Raw genomic sequence first — 6,006 nt, 5'->3', positions numbered from 1 at the left:
TGCAAAAAAAACAAAAAGGCTGTCTGGGGAGGCCTTACAAATAGCTGTGAAAAGAAGAGAAGCAAAATGCAAAGGAGAAAAGGAAAGATATAAGCATCTGAATGCAGAGTTCCAAAGAATAGCAAGGAGAGATAAAAAGGCCTTCCTCAGCGATCAATGCAAAGAAATAGAGGAAAACAACAGAATGGGAAAGACTGGAGATCTCTTCAAGAAAATTAGAGATACCAAGGGAATATTTCATACAAAGATGGTCTCGATAAAGGACAGAAATGGTAGGGATCTAACAGAAGCAGAAGATGTTAAGAAGAGGTGGCAAGAATACACAGAAGAACTGTACAAAAAAGATTTTCATGACCCAGATAATCACGATGGTGTGATCACTCACCTAGAGCCAGACATCCTGAAATGTGAAGTCAAGTGGGCCTTAGAAACCATCACTATGAACAAAGCTGGTGGAAGTGACGGAATTCCAGTTGAGCTATTTCAAATCCTAAAAGATGATGCTGTGAAAGTTCTGCACTCAATATGCCAGCAAATTTGGAAAACTCAGCAGTGGCCACAGGACTGGAAAAGATCAGTTTTCATTCCAATCTCAAAAAAAGGCAATGCCAAAGAATGTCAAACTACTGTACAATTGCACTCATCTCACACGCTAGTAAAGTAATGCTCAAAATTCTCCAAGCAGGGCTTCAGCAATATGTGAACATGAACTTCCTGATGTTCAAGCAGGTTTTAGAAAAGGCAGAAGAACCAGAGATCAAATTGCCAACATCCACTGGATCATCGAAAAAGCAAGAGAGTTCCAGAAAAACATCTATTTCTGCTTTATTGACTATGCCAAAGCCTTTGACTGTGTGGAACACAATAACCTGTGGAAAATTCTGAAAGCGATGGGAATACCAGACCACCTGACCTGCCTCTTGAGAAACCTATATGCAGGTGAGGAAGCAACAGTTAAACTGGACATGGAACAACAGACTGGTTCCAAAGAGGAAAAGCAGTTTTTCAAGGCTGTATATTGTCACCCTGCTTATTTAACTTCTATGCAGAGTACATCATGATAAACGCTGGGCTGGAAGAAGCACAAGCTGGAATCAAGATTGCTGGGAGAAATATCAATAACCTCAGATATGCAGATGACACCACCCTTATGATACAAAGTGAAAAAGTGAAGAGAAACTAAAAAGCCTCTTTATGAAAGTGAGAGTGGAGAGTGAAAAAGTTGGCTTAAAGCTCAACATTCAGAAAACTTAGATCTTGGCATCTGGTCCCATCACATCATAGGAAATAGATGGGGAAACTGTGGAAATAGTGTCAGACTTTATTTTTTTGGGCTCCAGAATCACTGCAGATGGTGATTGCAGCCATGAAATTAAAGGACGCTTACTCCTTGGAAGAAAAGTTATGACCAACCTAGATAGCATATTCAAAAGCAGAGACTACTTTGCCAACAAAGGTTCGTCTAGTCAAGGCTATGGTTTTTCCTGTGGTCATGTATGGATGTGAGAGTTGGACTGTGAAGAAGGCTGAGCACCAAAGAATTGATGCTTTTGAACTGTGGTGTTGGAGAAAACTCTTGAGAGTCCCTTGGACTGCAAGGAGATCCAACCAGTCCATTCTAAAGGAGATCAGCCCTGGGATTTCTTTGGAAGGAATGATGCTAAAGCTGAAACTCCAGTACTTTGGCCACCTCATGTGAAGGGTTGACTCATTGGAAAAGACTCTGATGCTGGGAAAGATTGGGTGCAGGAGGAGAAGGGGACAACAGAGGATGAGATGGCTGGATGGCATCACTGACTCGATGGACGTGAGTCTGGGTGAACTCCAGGAGTTGGTGATGGACAGGGAGGCCTGGCGTGCTGCGATTTATGGGGTCGCAAAGAGTCGGACACGACTGAGCGACTGAACTGAACTGAACTGAATGAACTTTGAGTCAATTATGTCATCCAACCATCTTACCCTTATCACCCCCTTCTCCTCCTGCACTCAATCTTTCCCAACATCAGGGTCTTTTCCAATGAGTCAGCTTTTCTCATCAAGTGACCAAAGTATTGGAGCTTCAGCTTCAGCGTCAGCCCTTCCAATGAATATTCAGGGTTGATTTCACTTAGGATTGACTGACTTGATCTCCTTGCTGTCCAAGAGACTCTCAAGAGTCTTCTCCAGCACCACAATTTGAAAACATCAATTCTTCAATGCTCAGCCTTTATAGTCCACTGTTATGTCTATACTGGAGTACTGGAAAAACCATAGCTTTGACTATACAGACCTTTGTCAGCAAAGAGATGTCTCTGCTTTTTAATATGCTGCCTGGGTTGGTCATAGCTTTCCTTCCAAGGAGCAAGTGTCTTTTAATTTCATGACTGAAGTCACCATCCACAGTGATTTTGGAGCCCAAGAAAATAAAATCTGCCACTGTTTCCACTTATTCCCCATCTATTTGTCGTAAAGTGTTGGGACTGGATGCTGTGATTTTAGTTTTTTGAACACTGAGTTTTAAGCCAGCTTTTTCACTCTCCTCTCTTACCTTTATCAAGAAGTTCTTTAGGTCCTCTTCCTTTTCTGCCATTAGACTGCTTTCATCTGCATATCTGAGGCTGTTGATATTCCCCCCAGAAATCATGATTCCAGCTTGTGAGTCATCCATCCTGGCATTTCACATGATGTACTCTGCATAGAAATTAAATAAGCAGGGTGACAATATACAGCCTTGTTGTACTCCCTTTCCCAATTTTTAACCTGCCCATTTGTCCATTTCTGGTTCTAACTATTACTTCTTGACCTGCATACAGGTTTCTCAAGAGGTAGATAAGGTGGTCTGGCATTTCCATCTGTAAGAATTTTCTAGTTTGTTGTGATCCACACAGTCAAAGTCTTTAGTGTAGTCAATGAAGCAGAAGTAGATGATCATCTGGAATTCCCTTGCTTTTCCTATGATCCAACCAATGTTGGCAATTTGATCTCTTGTTCCTCTACCTTTTCTAAATCCAGCTTGTATATCTGGAAGTCCTCGGTTCATACACTGTTGAAGTCTAGCCTGAGGGATTTTGAGCATGACTTTGCTAGCATGTGAAATGAATACAATTGTGTGGTAGTTTGAACATTCTTTGGCATTTCCTTTCTTTGGGATTTGGATGAAAATTGACATTTTCCAGTCCTGTGGCCACTGCTGAGTTTTTCAAATTTGCTGACATATTGAGTGAAGCACTTTAACAGCATTATCTTTTAGGATTTGAAATAGCTCATCTGGAATTCCATCACCTCCACTATTATTCATAGTAATGCTTCCTAAGGCGCATTTGACTTCACTCTCCAGGATTCTGGTTCTAGGTGAGTGACCACACCATCATGATTATCCCAGTCATTAAGACCTTTTTTGTATAGTTCTTCTGTGTATTCTTGCCACCTTTTCTTAATCTCTTCAGCTTCATGCAAGGGAGAGTGTGATAACTCCTGTTGGGAATAGGGAACAAGGAATAATGATCCTGATAAGGTAATTCACAAGGATTAACCCTCCTCAATATTAAGAAACATAGTACTAGTGGCCTAGATATAAGAGGTAAAAAGATGGTGTCTCATCCAAGATTTGGCACTGACTTCCACTCCTTCATAAAGACTGTTCATCAACTCTCTAGCACTTTCATGAATCATTCCATTATCTATAAACTTTTAGTTTACCAAGCCATGAGTATATTTGTTGCCTCTGAAACTTGGATTTTTGCACAAAAAGAAAGAGTATGTTACAAAGTAATGATGTCTCATACAATGTTCCAGAATTCATCATAAACATTTATGTGTGTACCATATACAAAAGTTCTGTGATAGCATTAACAGTGATTATGACTAAAAGTGCCTGAAAAAGGAGGGGGTTGGGGAAATTTAGGAGAAAACAACCATATACTCTGTGTGTGATACTGGACCTTTTTAAAGGCTCTACTGCTGCTGCTGCTAAGTCGCTTCAGTCATGTCTGACTCTGTGAGACCCCATAGATGGCAGCCTACCAGGCTCCGCCGTCCCTGGGATTCTCCAGGCAAGAACACTGGAGTGGGTTGCCATTTCCTTCTCCAATGTATGAAAGTGAAAAGTGAAAGTGAAGTCGCTCAGTCGTGTCCGACTCTTCGCGACCCCATGGACTGCAGCCTACCAGGCCGCTCCATCCATGGGATTTTCCAGGCAAGAGTACTGGAGTGGGGTGCCATTGCCTTCTCCTTTAAAGGCTCTAACTAGTCCCCAAATCCCTTCTCTGTAATCACTGTTGGAATAGTCCTAGCTCCAGGAGACTCTTAACACATATAATTATTGAATCACTCCAATACTTAAAAACATTTTGACTTACCATTTGAGAAGTCCTTTTCATGGGACATGAGACTATCTGTAGCAAACAATTGTTTCTTCTTATGGAAAGCAATGATTGTCATCTAGTCTTAAAAGTAGTGAAGTCGCTCAGTTGTCTCTGATTCTTTGCGACACCATGGACTGTAGCCTACTAGGCTCCTCTGTTCATGGGACTTTCCAGGCTAGAGTACCAGAGTGGGTTGCCATTTCCTTCTCCAGGGGATCTTCCTGACCCAGGGATTGAACCCGGATCTCCTGCATTACAGGCAGATGCTTTATTGTCTGAGCCACCAGGAAAGCCCATCTTGTCTTAAATGAGGTATCAAAAATGCAAGTGCCCCTTCACAGAGGATAGACCACATATCTGCAAAAAACTGAAAGAAATGCATTCTGTCCACAAATCCTCTGTGTAACATCCCCCCTCCTTTTTTATAGAAATTATGTGTGGTCTGCTTTCTTTAAAAAAAAAATTATTTTGTATTGGGGTATAGCTGACTAACAATGTTGTGACAGTTTCAGGTGTATATAGAGGGTCATCCGTCCATATTCCTGCAAGAGAACAGAGAGAAAAGTATACCATAGTTTCCCAAATGGCAGTTGTGTTTGACATCATTATGCACACACAATTTTCACCCTGAGTGAAACAATATGAGAGTTCAGTACTTTGCACACCCACTCCAACCCCTGAAATGATTAATAGTGCTGGATAGAGGGATCCTTGCCCCTCTGCCTGTCTTGAGTTCTTGTGGTTTAACTAATAATAAAATTAATGCAAGACAGATTAACAGAAGAAAAAGAAACACATTTAATTTTTGCACACAGAGGTCTCATAGAAAGGGACTTAAGAATGGTTCTTACACTTTTTACACAAAGAAATAATAAATTTGTAAATAATTTACAGAAAAAATCTTTTGTTTGAGTGCTTAATTGTTAAGAAATTTAAGTGGGAGTTTGAGCTTGAGTAGTAAATTAGTATGGAGAAGGCAATGGCACCCCACTCCAGTACTCTTGCCTGGAAAATCCCATGGATGGAGGAGCCTGGTAGGCTGTAGTCCATGGGGTCGCTAGGATTCGGACACAACTGAGCGACTTCCCTTTCACTTTTCACTTTCATGCATTGGAGAAGGAAATGGCAACCCACTCCAGTGTTCTTGCCTGGAGAACCCCAGGGACAGGGGAGCCTGGTAGGCTTCTGTCTATGGGGTCACACAGAGTCAGACACGACTGAAGCGACTTAGCAGCAGCAGTAAATTAGTAAAGAGGTTTACTTCTTTACTTCTTTACTTTCTTTAAATTAGTAAAGAGGTTTACAAGGTTTACTTCTCAGCCCTGAATTCCCTGCATCTGTTGATAATGGTGCCTTTCTATCTCCAGGTACAGGAAGGGCCCCTTTCATATGGCAGGTTTATTTCCTGCTTTCAGTGAGACAGAGAGGAATGTGTCTCTCATCCATTGTCTGTTTCCTAAGTAACTAAATCAAAATAATCAATATGCTATTGAGACATATTTTGGGGTGACTTGTCCCAGGCTGCAGTGCTGATCAGCATAACCAGGGTGGGAGGCAGTTTACTTCATATGGTCATTCAGAGACCTAGACTTATGGAGGAGTCATCATCTTGAACCACATCAGCCAGAAAATATAATCTGATCATCATGGGGGAGAAGATGGC

This window comes from Bubalus kerabau, chromosome 22, assembly GCF_029407905.1.
Source record: "Bubalus kerabau isolate K-KA32 ecotype Philippines breed swamp buffalo chromosome 22, PCC_UOA_SB_1v2, whole genome shotgun sequence".
NCBI classification, from domain to species: domain Eukaryota; kingdom Metazoa; phylum Chordata; class Mammalia; order Artiodactyla; family Bovidae; genus Bubalus; species Bubalus kerabau.
Note: the sequence above shows the minus strand (reverse complement) of the source record.